Here is a 16,187-nt window from a genome sequence, read left to right as displayed (position 1 = left end):
TTTTTATGTGCTCTTGGATCCAGTTTGTGAGACTCTTATTGAGTACTTTTGTATTGATATTCATAAGAGAAATTCAAAGAAAAATCATATCATACTACAAAAGCCTATACTTAACAAAGCTGGAAAATCTGTAGGAAGTGGACAATTTTCTATACAGACACCAGTACCAAAATTAAATCAAAATTGTATAAACTTTCTAAACAGTCCCATAACACCTAAAGAAATAGAAGCACTCATTAAAGTTCTCCCACCCCAAAAAACAAAACAAAACAAAAAACAAACCAGAACCAGACAGGTTTAGTTGCAGAATTCTATCAGACCTTCAAAGAACACTTAATATTAGTACTCTTCAAACTATTCCACAAAATAAAAACAGAAGAAACTCTATCCAATTTGTTCAATGAAGCCACACTTATGCTCAAACTTAATCCACACAAAGACCCAACCAAGAAAGAGCACTTCAGATCCTTAACAGTCTTAAGACATCAACACATTAGGTTCTAATTCTGAACTAATTCACATATGTATGAATGGTATTCAATTTTCTCACAGTTAACAGAATTGAAGGTCAAATTGAGTGAGAATTTGAATCCAAGTGAAAGCAACAATCAATGACTTGGTTTCTTGACAAAGCTACCTTTTGGTATCATAGTTTGTTTCATCAAAATACTCAAGCACAGAAGACTTAAGAGAGTCTACAGTCAAAATGAGACTTCTGTAAGCTAGGAAGAGAAGTGATGACCTTTCAGTTCTATAATTTTATAATGTATAAAAGGGCCACGTGGTCTGTCTCAAGTTCCCTGGAAAGAATTACACTAGGGCACAGACACTGAAATTAGTGGCATCAAGGCTAATGGCAAAGTTAAGCTTTATGCTTTACAGAATATAGACAGGAAAATTGAAACAACTGAAGTAAAAAGGAATAATAATAGTAAAGCAATTTTTCAATATCATTCCTTGATTAGAGCCAAATTAATCATAATTGGGAAAAACACTAATCAAACTATGCAAAACAAACCTTATACCGGAGAGATTTACAAATGAGTTGATCTCAGCCTTGCCTCTTAAAATTCAAACCCACATCTGTTTTCCAGTAAACTTAAAAGGTTAGCTGTAAAAGAAGGACTTTTTCTTTTCATGAAGAGTAGAAGGCTAATGGGTTGGCAGTTATGATTTATTAACTTTAGTAATGTATGAAAATTAAAAGGTTGACTCTTAGGTTTTAGTAAGACCCAATTCATACAGACATGAAAATAATTTTTCCTAAAGTTGTCAGGAGAGTTTATTCCTTGATAGCATTTTAAACTTTTAATTAAAGTATAAAAAAATCTGTCCATATAAATCTGGGGAGAGATAGAAAAATACTAAATAAGTAGAAATAAATAATCTTTCTACCAAACTTATTTATCAGATTAATAGACTTTAAAAGGACTTTTTGGAACAAAGCAATAGTTGCTTTTTCACTGCTGTGAGAACATATCTGATAAGAACCAGCTTAGTTTTATAAACTTATTTCGGCTTAGAGCTCTAGGGAACTCATTCATTATGGCACCAAAAGGATGACTCGGGTGCTGGAGGTCACTGATGAATTGCTTAGGCATTCAGGAAGCAGAAAGTGTAAAGGAAGTGGGTTCTCTAACTCCCAGACCATCCATTGATCTACTTCCTCTAACAAGTTTCCATTTCCATACAGCAACATTACTTGGATGCTAGTATTCAAGTACACAAACATATGAGGGATATTTCACATTCAAATCTACATCAGGATATACATCTAAATTCAGGTGACAAAGTAGAATCATAGTAAGTCAACTATGGTTACATAAATTGTCCCTGTGATGAAAGGAGAAAGAGAGATAAAGAGATAGATAGATAGATAGATAGATAGATAGATAGATAGATAGATAGGTAGGTAGGTAGATAGATAGATAGATAGATAGATAGATAGATAGATAGGTAGGTAGGTAGGTAGATAGATAGATAGATAGATAGATAGATAGATAGATAGATAGATAGATATAGAAAGACAGAGACAGAGACAGAGAGAACAATACAAAAACAGAGGCAAAGATAGAGACAAATAGTCAGAGAGACAGAGATAGAGACAGAGAGAGACAGAGACACATAGATAGATGGACAGACAGAGACAAAGACACAGAGACAGATGAACATACATTGTTTGTGATGAAGAATGTTATAACAAAACATGTGGCTATACATTAAAAGTCATAGTGTTCAAACTACCTGGGATTTTCAATACAATGAGAACTGTACTGTTCTCTTATGTAGTAGATTACTTATATGTGAGAGATTTATGACTAACTATTCTAGTAAATAGTGAGCATATTTGTTTAGATGTCTGTTTGAGGATAATATTTCTGCGTAGACTATCCTTGTTGCTCATCGTCATCTAAACTTTTTAGTTTGGATATAATTATTATTTCATGGATTAAAAATAGATGTCGGAAAGTATGGCAACTAGAGGCACCAGGGGAAGCACTGTGTGGACTGCTGCTCTTTGAAAGTGAAAGTCACTTTTAAACCCTTAAAATTATCTGACTTCCTATGTTCTGTCTGACTTCACTAACACAGAAACCTTAGCATCACTTCAAAAGAATTTTTCAGCATTGGTTGTTCTACAAATAATTCAGTCTTAGTGATAACTTAAGCTTAGTTCTATAGGCACTAGCTTTGAGAACCCTACTGGTGATCATTTGCCTGATAGCAGTCTATGCTACTTATAGATAAAGAAAATAAATGCCTATAAAGAAATTTAGAACACTGGAAAAAATAGGAAATTTAAACTAGGTGGTCTATTTCACCCTTTTTCTTTTCTTGTTTCACCTTGCTCAAGTTCAAAAGAATAATGAGTTAATTAGTTCAGGAACTAATTGCTCAACTCTCTGAAATATGAATTAATTAGTTGAAATATCTAGAGGATAATAACTTAATTAAAATATTTGTTTTAAGTGGTTTTTTTATTTTTATTATGCACATATAAGGTATACAAAGCAATAATTTTTTTATATTCCATGAATCACATATCATATACAACAATGAATTTACTCAAATAAAATATTTACTAATTGTCATAGTTGTGTTTTTGTGGTAAGATCATCAGAAATCATACACTTGGCCAAAAATCACTATATAATATAATATAATATAATATAATATAATATAATATAATATAATATAGCTCACTGTAATCTCTATGTATTAATTTTTCTTTAACTCTCTCCCTTTTAACTTATCTCTCTGTATTTCTCCCTCTTCCTGATGGTTATAACCACTATTCTTTTTTGTATTTATTTGGTTATAAACACTATTCTTTTTTCTATTTATTACATTTGTTTTTTTTCAATATTAATATTTGGTTGAACAAAATACAATTTTTTAAACAAGCCCTCCATAAGGAAGACAGGAAATTTGAATTCAAGAAAGAAAACCAAAGCCTAGGGCTTTTCTTTGTTAGGTACCAGGGTCAGGCCAGAGCCTTCCTTAAGGGGACCAGTGATTTCATCCTCTGTTATGAGTGTGGGTCCTGTTCCCAAGTTCCATAAAGGTAGAATGAGTGGAAGTCATCTCTTAATGTTTAAGTGCTTTACACATACCACTGGCTCAAGGACTTGACTTGCATGCAACTATTTGAAATACGGAAGATAAGTAGATTGAAGAGAAGACATTTATTCTTCTTCCCAGATAATGGCTTGCTGTCATCAATAGTGCCAATGGACCCAACGACATGGTTATGAAAATTAGGAATTTTTGTTACTAGCTGCTGGTACTTGCACTGTCTTGGTGAAAAGACAGTATTTTTTCTACTGCCAAGATGTGCTTCAGCACCAGGCCACCAGCATAATGCAGAATTCACTAATTTAGTGACTCTGATATTTTCATAGTCCCTATCACAATTCTCTTCTTATATAAATTTACAGTAGTAAAACTTAGAACTATTTGGGGAAGTAGCTAGTAAACAATTTCTTGGCTCTATAACTGTGTTTTCTAATCCCAAGAATTTTACCAGTTCCAGCTGCTCTTAAGTTCTGCAAGGCCGCAGCATCTTTCTCACTTCGTCTTTAAGAAATGGAACTCTTGAACTCTCAAAAAAAAAAAAAGAAGTGGAACTTAATTCAAAGTTAGGTTAATTAGTGATTTCACTATAGTGAACCAACTCAGAAGGCTGCCCTTTGTCACCATCGGTGCAAGAGTGTCTTCCTCAAGGTAGTGACATTTCAAGGACAGGGCTGGATGAAAGCCAACCCACTGGCTTTCCTGATCATGTTGTTGCTAGGATATTGTGAGATGCATCATCCATTGTGGAAGTTTGTTTGTTGGCTGTTTTTTTCTGAAAAATTTAATGTTGTATATAATCATATTTTCACAACCTACTTAATAAGGGATCTTAGACACCTCATCCTCCCTTTCAGCCTGTTACCCACAAGAAGTAGTGGGAAAGGAAGACTATTAAGAAATGGGGGAAGAGGGCATCTTTAGAAATATTTCCAATTTTCATTGTCAGGATATCAGCAGTTCAGTCTTCTAACAAACCACCAAACATGAATCAGTATCTGCAGTTCAATGAACTTGGTAGCTATCACACATGAATCAGCAGCTGCAGTCCTGTCCACTTGTCAGACTCCACAAATAAATCATCAATGACAGGGGGCTCAGCCGGATCTGAACCAGTCAATGGAAGCAAGAAGCCACCAGAATATTACAAGAAGTTCACTGGCGAGTTACTCTCTACAAAGTCATGACATACTATGATCACTAAAGATATGCAAGGCCAACCAATCAATACAAGAGTATTGTCAACAGGTATTAGCAAGGCAGAGCAAGGTGAAACCAATGCTTGAGCTTGGTCCAACCATCAATGATCATTTTTATATTCTTTCTAAACATCACATGTCCTTTCTTTCTTTTTTTTTTTTTTTGGAGCTGGGAACTGAACCCAGGGCCTTGTGCTTGCTAGACAAGCGCTCTAACACTGAGCTAAATCCTCAAACCCCACATGTCCTTTCATGTGTCTGTTTTAGCAAAACACACTTTGACCTATCTGTGCCAGCAAAACACCATTATGACCTAAGTCACCACAAGACCAGAAACTTCCACTTGTTGTCTATAAACCAGCCTTAAACTAGTACCAACACAGCGAATGTGAGTTAGATCCAAAAAATGTTTATGCTCTTTGACAACTTTGTTAGTTCTTATACTGTTCATTCAATAGTTACAATTAATTCCTACACATGCTTAAAACACGCACTTCTGTAGAGTGTTGGTGTATTTCAATCTGCATTTGATGTTGGTATTCTGAGATAGAGAGGCTAACCCTCCATAAGTTTTAGAGACATCCTTTCTGGGAGTGTTGAAGAATATCATCATTCCATACAAATTACATCTAAGTCACTATAAACTTTTCTTAATCTTACTGTTCAGTAATTTTTTTATTTGTACAGTTGGCCCTGTATCATTTCATATTAAAAACATATCCTGTTTCATATGAGCTTCCTGCTTAATTCTGGGAAATTCAGCTTTATCCTGAAACCTTTATGTAATCTGACTCGAAATAGATCTGACCATTACCATGACACTTTCTTTTATTTTTCCTATTAATATACTTTTATATTTCAATCAGAGATCCCCTCTCCTCTCAGTTCCTTCTCAGATGTCCCCTACCTCTCCCTTTCTTCTGTGAGAAAGGAGAGGTCCCCTATATGCCTGGGAAATCACTGCAAGACTAGGTATATCTAATCCTACTAAGGCCAGACAAGGCAGCACAGCTAAAGAAACAGGATCCACAGGCAGACAACAGAGTCAAGGAAGGCTTCTCCAGTTGTTGAGGGACCCACAAAAAGATCAAACTGAGCATCTGCTACATATGCCTTAGCAGATGGGCATATGAGGCCATATTGAGGGACCTGGGGAAAAGGATCTCCACAAGAAGACCAATAGAGTCAAGTAACCTGGACCCTTGGGAGGTCGCAGAGACAGAACCACTAACCAAAGCTCATACATAGTCTGAACCCAGAACCACTGAACATATATATGTAGCAGATGACAAAATACTTTCTTAAAGTCTGATATACCATTAGTACTCAGTGCCTTATGAGGACCCATCCTGAGTTATTATTTATCTTTACTGAATTGTGGTTTATCTTCCAATAACTTGTAATTTTTGGCTATATAGTCTTCAAAACTTTTCACATCCCTACAATTAGGGTTTCATGTTACAATAGACTAGCAATCATCTTAATGCTAACTTTTAGTCTTTCTTAGAAAGTTCAGGAGTACACATTCATGTTTGAGACTCATTTAATGTTAAATATGTTAACAACTCTTCAATCATATATCATTGAATGCACCTTCAATAATTTATTATTTATTGTTTTAATTTACTTATAATTTATTGTTTTAATTATGTATTTCTGTCCCTTTCCCATTCAGCACTATCTTTCTTCCTCGAATTTTCTCAGTATTTAACATGGTGCATGGCAAAACAAGTTAATTTTATTCATATTTGTGGAAACTCCAAGGAATTCTAACTAATACACATTCATAATGTATTTTATTTTCTTCAAAATATACTTTCACAATTTAAATTTTCAAGTCAGTTCTTTGCATGAGTCAAAGGTCAGCAAAATCTATTTTTAGAAATAGTGAAAATAGGAAGATGTACAACATGTGAGCCTAACTGTTTTTTTGCCTTTGAGATAAAAGCAGGCTGTAAAAGGGTATTGAGTGCAATTCAGTAGAAAAACTTTTAATATTTTCATATACAAGATAAATGGGTCACTAATCACTGTTACTGTGTTACAGTAGCCACCTGCTCTTAAAATTTCCCTTCAAATCCATGACTTAGAGTAACCGAGATTATGCCCAGATGGAACATATTATATGCACAGAAACCTGACCTATATCCTACTGAGGATTTTTATTGCAGTCATTTTGAAAAAGATTGATGATACTTCTATGAAGACAGATAGCTTTTTCAAAGGATTTACAATGAAACATAGTACTTCATATATTATCATCCTGTTTTAAATTATATTAAAAATTAACTTGAAACTTAAGTGTTTAGAAGTACAGTGTCAACTTAGTGACACTTTGATGGCACAGACAGATGGCTAAAACTTTCAGTCACCTTTCTAATCATAATCATGGAAAACTGAGCACCACTGTGGAAATATTTAAAGGCGGCTTTATATCACTTGGATTGATCAATATTTTTGATCTCTCTAAGATCAAGAAGCTATATAAATCACAAAACTGTAGGTTCTCATTAAGAGAAATTGGGAAAATTCTCCATGAGAATTATCACAGAAAACAGGGACTTCAATAAGTTTATGTTTGTAACCATCATCAGTTTATTTTCTTGTTTTAGTCATTTAATAAATGGTTAAACATTGAAGATATGCCTTGGTGAGGCATTTGAAAACACAATAAATTTAAAAAGTAATATTCATGACATTTTATTCTAAATGGAGTAAGAAAAATGAAAGTTACAATTCATAACTCAGGAGCATTAAGGAAGGATTGAAGATGTAGACTAACAATGAAATTCAGCATTTTTGGAAGTGTTAGATAAAGCAATTACAGAGGAAAGTATGCATAGACGATGTATGTAATGTCTGGGGAGTGCAAAGAATCAATCACTAATTTTAAAAATAAGCTGCTATCCATGCCAATTAAACTTCAATATTGTTGACTGGAGTTAGAATGACATAGAAAACAAAATTTCGGGCATGCCTTTGAGGGTATTTAAAGTTAGGCTTCATTGATGTACGAAGGTTTACTCAGAAAGTAGGCTGCACCATTGGATGAAGGGGATTTCAGACTGAATAACCAGGAAACACAGTTGGAACACCAGTCTTCAACCATCCCAGTTTCCTGGTTTCAGTTGTATTGTGACCAGCCTCTTTGATCTTACCTCTTTGAGGCCAAAATGTCCCCTTTAAAGTACCCAATATATTTTCTTAATCACGAGTCAAAAGAAAAGCTTTCATTCATAATTTTTGTTAATTATTTTGTCCTGGTGTTCAGAAATCATGGTACCTCTTATTTCTTTTCTTTTTACATTTTATTATTAATCATTCCACTCGCTTACATCTCAAATGATGTAAACACTTCCAAGTTACCCTTTTTCAAGCCCCACATCCTACAACATACCTCTCCTCCCTCCCTGCTGCCTCTATGAGGGTGCTTCCCCACAATACCCATAGTCTCCTGCTCCACCCCTCTAGAGTCACCTCTAGAGGAGCAAGGGCCTCCCCTCTCACTGATATTAAACAAGGCCATCTTCTGCTACCTATGTCTCTGGAGCCATGGATCCCTCCCTGTACACTCCTTGGTTGATGGTCTGGTCCCTTGGAGCGCTGGCTGGTCTTGCTAGCCTGATATTCTTCTTCTTCTGGGGTTGCACTCCCCTCAGCTCCTCCAGTCCTTATACCAGTTCCTTCCCCAAGGTCTCTGATGACCTTGGTCAGTCTGATGGTTGACTTCAAGCATACACATCTGTATTGGTCAGTTGCTTATTGATCTCCCACACCAGGTTCCTGCCAGCAAGTGTCTCTTGGCAATGGCAACAGTGCTCGATTTGGTGTGTGCAGATATAATGTAACCCCAGGTGGGCCAGTTTCTGGATGGTCCTTCCTTCACTCTCTGTTCCATGTTTTGTTCCTGTTCCTACTTTGGAAAGGAACATTTCTCTGTTAAAAAAAACTTTGAGATTTGTTTGTGGACTCATACATTGACCTGGGCTATGTCTACCTACGGGAGGTGGTCTCTATAGGTTCTATATCACCTTCTCTGCTAAAATCATCCCCGTTGGCTCCTGAAAACCTCTCACTTCCCTAGTATCTGGGACCCTCCAGTGACTATCCACATTTCCTCATCATCCCCTCCCTCTGCTACATATTTTACTTTGATTTCCTGACCCTCTTTCCTTCTCTCCTGTCCCCTCCAGTACCTGATATGGCTTCCTTATTTCCTCCCCCTCCTCTCTCCCACCCATTCCCCTTTCTTCCATCTCTTGCTATCATATTGTTCTCCCTTAATGCAGAACTGAAGCATCCACACCCTGGTCTTCCTTCCTCCTAAGCTCCATATGGTCTGTAGGCTGTATCATGGACATTGAGAATTTGGGGGCTAAAATCCACTTATCAGTGAGTACATACAATGTGCATTCTTTTGTGTCTGTGTTATCTCACTCAGGATGATATTATTTTGTTCCATTGACTTGCCTATGAATTTCATGAAGTCATTGCTTTTAATAGCCGAGTAGTGCTCCATAGTGTACACATACCACATTTTCTGAGTTCATTCTTCTGTTGAGGGGCATCTTGGTTGTTTCCAGGTTCTGGTTATTATAAATCAGGCTGCTATTAACATAGTGGAGCACGTGTCTTTGTTATATGTTGGAGCATCTTTTGGGTATATGCCCAAGAGAGGTATAGCTGGGTCCTCAGGTAGTACTATTTCCAATTTTCTGAGGAACCTCCAGACTGATTTCCAGAATGGTTGTACCAGTTTGCAATCCCACCAACAATGGAGGAGTGTTCCTCTTTCTCCACATTCTCGCCAGCATTTGCTGTCACCTGAGATTTTTATCTTAGCCATTCTGACAGGTATGAGGTAGAAATCTCAGGGTCATTTTGATTTTCCTTTTCCTGATGGCTAAGGATGTTGAACATTTTCTTTTATTTTTATTGGATATGTTATATATTTACATTTCAAATGTTATCTGCATTTCCAATTCCACCAACTCCCATCCTGCCTCCCGGTTTCTATAAGGATTCTAACCTTCCCTACTCACCAGCTGGGCATTCCCCTACAGTGGGGCATCAAGGCTTCACGGGACCTAGGACCTACACTCACCAGTGATGTCAGAAAAGGCCATCCTCTGCTACATAAGTAGTTGGAACCATGGGTCCTTCCATGTGTACTCTTTGGTTAGTGGTTTAGTTCCTGGAAGGTCTGAGGGTCTGGTTGGTTGATATTGTTGTTCTTCCTATGGGCTTGCAAAGCCCTTCAGCTCCTTCAGTCCTTTCTCTAAATCCTCTATCGTGGTCCCTGTTCTCAGTACGATAGTTAGCATCAAGCATCCTCATCTGTACATATAAGGCTCTAGCAAAGCCTCTCAGGAGACATCCATATTAGGCTCCTGTCAGCAAGTACTTCTTGGCATCAGCAGTAGTGACTGGGTTTGGTGGCTGCATATGAGATGGATCCCCTGGATGGCCTTTTCTCCAGTCTCTGCTCCATTCTTTGTGCCTGAATTTTCTTTAGAAAGGAACAAATCTGGGTTAAAATTTTGAGAAGGGTGGGTGGTCCCAACCCGCAACTAGGAGCCTTGCCTAACCTAAAGATATGGTCTCTACAGGTTCTCCCTCCCCTTTGTTGGACATTTCAGCTAATCTTATCCCTGTTGGTTTCTATGGCTGAGAAGCACCTAAAGAGAAGTTCAGCATCCTTACTCATCAGGCAAATGGAAATCAAAATAACCCCGAGAGTCCACGTCACGCCAATCAGAATGGCTAAAATTTAAAACTCAGGTGACAGCAGATACTGTTAAGAATGTGGAGAAAGAGGAACACTCCTCCATTGTTAGTGAGATTGCAAGCTTGTACGACCACTCTGGAAATCAGTCTGGTGATTCCTCAGAAAATTTGACATACTACTACCTGAGAACTCAGATATACCACTCCTGGGCATACACTCAAAATATGCTCCAACATATAACAAGGACACATGCTCTACTATGTTCATAGCAGCCTTATTTATAATAGCCAGAAGTGGGAAAGAACAGATGTCCTTCCACAGAAGAATGGATACAGAAACAGTAGTACATTTACACAATGGAATACTATTCAGCTATTAAAAACAATGACTACATCACATTCTTAGGCAAATGGATGGAACTAGAAAATATTACCCTGAGTGAGGTAACCCAGTCACAAAAGAATGCACATTGTATGCACTCACTGATAAATGGATATTAGCCCAAAGACTCAGATTACCCAAGATACAAGCCACAGACCACAGCTCCAGAAAAAGGAAGACCAAAATGTGAATCCTTCAGACCTTCTTAGAATGGGAAAACTAAATACTCAGAAGGACTTGGGAGGAAGAGAGGAGCAGGAGTAGAAAAAAGGGAGCAGCATCAGGTATTAACATTTCTTTACATGCTTCTCAGCCATGTGAGATTCCTCAGTTGAGAATTCTGTTTAGCTCTGTACCTATTTTTTATAGGGTTATTTGGTTTTCTGGAGTCTAACTTCTTGAGCACTTTGTATATTTTGGATATTAGCCCTTTATTGGACGTAGGCTTGGTAAAGATCTTTCCCCAGTTTCTTATCCACCAATAATGTGAAGAATGTGGATAAATAAACATTGTAAATGTATCCTTTTATTGACTCTCATAGATTAAATTTCTAAAGTCTATAATAAAAATATAAATAAAATGATAAATTATCAAAAATGGTTGAACAGAGTTGATAGATATGTTGTATCTAGCATTTAGAGTATTTTAGTTTTATAATTTTAAAATTATAAAGTATTAATTTGTAATTTTTCTAAAAATCATAATACCACACATAGAATCTCAAAATCATTTTAGTAACAGATGATAAAATTTTCTCTACTTGTAGGTTGGATCTAAACATTGTGCAATGAAAACTTTATTTTACTTTTCATAAAAGTGGTAATAAATCAAACTTTAAATTCATGTCACTAATTGTATCATGCTCATATTGTATCCTAAAAAAAGTGATAAAATGAAATTGAATAGATACTTTTGGAACATTTTTCTACTGAATACATAAATTAAAAGAAATGTACTTTTATATAATAAAATCAATAATGAAACAATAGGAAAGGACCCCATTGTCAAGTTTTCACATCTTCTATCTAATGTATTTGTGAATTGTTTTTAGAACTAAAACAAAAAAATAATTCAGAAATAGGCAAAATTGTCAGTCAAGTCATTTAGATCATAACTACATAACCAAGTAAGAAAAAATTTCGGCCTTATAGTTATGTCACATACTCATTTCATATATGTTTAATAAACCTCCAACTAAGGTACACATAATATTAACTTTGTAATCAAACTAAATTGTATAAGAATGGTGGTTTTATTGTTTGTTTGCTATTTGGTATTTCTTAGGTGCTAGGATCTCTTTATTGTCTGTATTATTATTCAATTTTTACATACCGTTTTGTTTTGCATGCCTGAGCTTATTCCTACTCATTTTTCTTTATTATTCAGTGTGTATTAAAATATGACAAATTATTAACTTTACACATGTTAGTTATAGAATAAGGCTATAAAATAAATACTAACTTTAAGTTGCTAAAATTTATGAAATCTTACAATGTGGGCAACATCTTAAATGCCCATAAAACAAAGTGCTCAGCTGTCCTAATGATTGATATATATATATATATATATATATATATATATATATATATATATATCAATATATATATCAATATATATACATATATATATCCAGCAATCTAATTTTAGGTATTTGTAGGTGTGCTTATTAGTTTAGTTTCGCTTTAGTTTTGCTTTAGTGTGTGTGTGTGTGTGTGTGTGTGTGTGTGTGTGTGTGAGCACAAGCTGGAGTCATCTGGTAAAATGAAATATCAGTTAAGAAAATGGCTCAATCATATAGGCCTTTAGGTAAATTTGTGAGAATATTTGGTGATTGATTGATATGGGAGGGTATAGCCCATCTTGAATAGTAAGACCCTGGGCGAATGATCTTTGTATAGAAAACCAAGCTGAGTGAACCAAGGACAGCAACCTGGTAAACAGTGTTCTTCAGTGGCCTCTTCTTCAGATCGTATCTTCTGGTTTTTGCACTGACTTCCTGCCCTGTTTTTCTTCCATGATGGACAATGATTAGGTCATGCAATTTATATAAACCCATTATTCCCCAAGTTGCTTTCACCATGAAATTTCATCAGAACAGTAGATATAGAAGTAAGACAATAGACTTAATTTTCTGAGTTGCCATTCACTATGGATTTTGATTTTGTATAGTATTTCATATTTTTCATTTCAAAGATTCATGACAGAATTAGTACTAGAAAAATAAGCAATTTTACATCCTTTACGAATCCCTTGTCAGTTTTTCCTCAGCATTTAATATTTATTCTTTTTCCTTTCTACATAAAACCAACCAATATGATTTATTATTATACAGATTTTTAAAAAGCCTGTCTTTTTCATATTTTCTCACATAGAATTTAATAATGTAAATTTTAAAATTATAAAGATGGATGTTTAATACAGGCAGTACTAGTACATTTTCAGTCCCATGATTTTTAGTCCCATGAAATTCTTTTCTATAATAGATGTCGGCTATAGCAAAGTCTAATAGCATTGTTCTCCTGTCCTCATGTACAGACAACACAATGCCTGAACACATTTTTAATGCTCTATTGTCTTCTCTCTTCTTGTTTTATTGCACTCCCAAACATATGTGTTGAGGTGAAAGCCTGACAGACGGAGATATTAAAAAAGAAGCCTTATTGCACATATTTCTTTTATGACTCCACTTCTTTTTATATGTTCTCAAAATCATTCAATTAAAGAGCTGATAGGTTTAGAAATGGCCTCACTTAGAAAGAACATTTTATTTGTGTCAGAATGCAAGAGCTTGGTGTATTTGTTTGTTTGGAATTCTGTGCACTAGATGAAACATAGAAATATAAAAGTAATTCTAATCAAGAACTTTGTGGTTTAGTTTTCCCTAAATGCAGAAAGAATAATACAACTATAGTCTAATCTAACTTTAATAATAACGAGGAATATATTTAAGAAAGGACATCAATTCCTTCCTTCTCTTTAACTCACATATGTGATATTATTAATATGTGCCCATCATTTTATTAAAATGTAATAAAATAATATCAAATTGACAGACTCCAAGGAACATTTTTAACTTTTCTAATGAATAGGCAAATGGAGAAATGTACACAAAATGATAAAAATTTAATTGCAAAAATGAAGTATTGTAGAATCAGTTTCAGAACTTCAGAGATGTCACCATATCAAACAGAATGGTCTGAGAAAGTGCTATTGGATAGACTGTAAACAAAAAAAAATTACTGTATGGGGATGGGGATTTAGCTCAGTGGTAGATCACTTGCCTAGCAAGCACAAGGCCCTGGGTTCAGTCCTCAGTTCTGAAACAAACAAGCAAACAAACAAACAAACAAACAAACAAAAAAGATTACTATATGGGAGATCATACACAGAAATATGTTGCATACTATTGAAAAGTCAACATCTAAAAGAACATTTGCCTTGCAAGTGATTCATTGTCTAGATACAAAAACATAAAAACAAAACAGAAAAGAAGCGCAACAAGAAATGATCAAGAGAGAACTCTCAAGAGAGGTTTTCTGTTCCTGAAACTGGAAGCAATTCTGATCTCTCTCAGATGAAGAATGGATAAAGAAAATATGGTTCCTTACACAACAGAATACTACTCAGCTACTAAAATATCATGAAATTTAAAGTCAAATGGGTGGGACTAGAAAATTTCATCCTAAGTGAGGTAAACCAGACCCAAAAGACATGCACTGCATGTATTCATTTATAAGTAGATATTAGTCATAAAAAATGCAGGATAACCATGCTACAATGCACAGACCCAAAGAAGTTAAATAACAAGGAGGATTTAAGGAGGATGCTTGAATTTCACTCGCAAGGGGAAATAAAGTATAAAATAAATGTTGGTGATGGAGGGAGGGAGGAGGCCAGAGTGGGCCAGGAGCGTGGATGGAAATCGTCAGCAGTCAGGGAGTGGACTTGTATCTCTAGGGCTTGCTGAAGACCTGGGATAGGGGAGGCACCATTGAGTCTATGATGGTGACTATAGCTGAGGCTCCTAGCAGTCAGGGATATGGATCCTAAAGTGGCCATATCATGTAGATAGTCAAGACTACCATGGAAATTATAAGGACACCAATCTATCCATAAAACCTTCGACTGAAACTTTGTCCTACCTACAAGGAGTACAGGGGAAAAGATGGTGCAGAATAAATAACTAGCCAACTAGTGACTGGCCCAACTTGAAACCCTTCCTATGGTGTAGAACCAGTCCCTGACACTATTAATGAGAGTTATGTTTGCAGACAGGAGGCTAGCATACTTGTATTCTGAGAGGCTCCACCAAGTAACTGATGGAAACAGATGTAAGATCCACAGCCAAATGTGAGATGAAGCTCAAGGGGTCTTGTGGAAGCTTTGGAGGAAGATTGAGGGACACAACCAGAACAAGGACTCTTCAAGTAAACCATCAGAGTTTACTAGCCTAGACCCTTGGGGGATTCTAGAGACTGAACCACAAACCAAAGAACATACATGAACTGGATCTAATGCCTTCTCCACCTAGCAGGTATACGACTTGGTCATCATGAGCCATGCCCAATCCCCCGAAATTGGAGCAGTGACTGTCCCTGATTCTGTTGCCTGCCTGCTCCCTTAACCGGGCTGCCTCTTCTAGCCTCAGTAGGAGAAGATATGCCTAGTTCTGGAGAAACTTGATATGCCACGGGGTCTTCTGCTTCTCAGAGGAGAAGGGGAGGTGGTATGGGGGAAGGTTTATGTTATGGAGGGATGGCAGGTGGGGGGCTGTGATCTGTATGTAAAGTGAATAAATAAATAAATAATAAATGGGGAAAACATAATTTTGTCACAGTCAGTGTGGTAAGACATGATTTTAATCTCAGTGTTCTTCAGAGGCAGTGGTGGATCTCTGTAAGTTCTAAACTGGTACACACAGAGTTCCAGTCCAGTTAGGGCTACCTAGTGAGTCTCTGTCCAAACAAACTAACTAATAATAAAATGGATTGTGAAAGCTTTCTGAAAGCTCTGACATTTACTGTTATTCCTTCTATTTCGGATGCTTACTTCAATCTAGACTATATATTACTGTATTTGATTGTGTTTTTGAATGACAAGTTATCTTGAAAATAATTAAGTGAAATACTTTTCCTTCCTGAAAATTTAAAATGTTAAGTTTGAATTTACAAAACCCTTTTAACACATAGGTAATCTCATCATTCTAGCTTGATGATGATTTAAATGATAATCCTAGGATACCACTCTGGTGTTTTAAATATTGGGATATGTTCACTTCCACCTCTTACATTAATGTGCATTGCTA

The sequence above is a fragment of the Rattus norvegicus genome, chromosome 3 (genome assembly GCF_021556685.1).
Source record: "Rattus norvegicus strain SHRSP/BbbUtx chromosome 3, alternate assembly SHRSP_T2T, whole genome shotgun sequence".
NCBI lineage: Eukaryota > Metazoa > Chordata > Mammalia > Rodentia > Muridae > Rattus > Rattus norvegicus.
The sequence above is the reverse complement of the archived record's forward strand: the minus strand, read 5'-3'. Positions refer to the sequence as shown.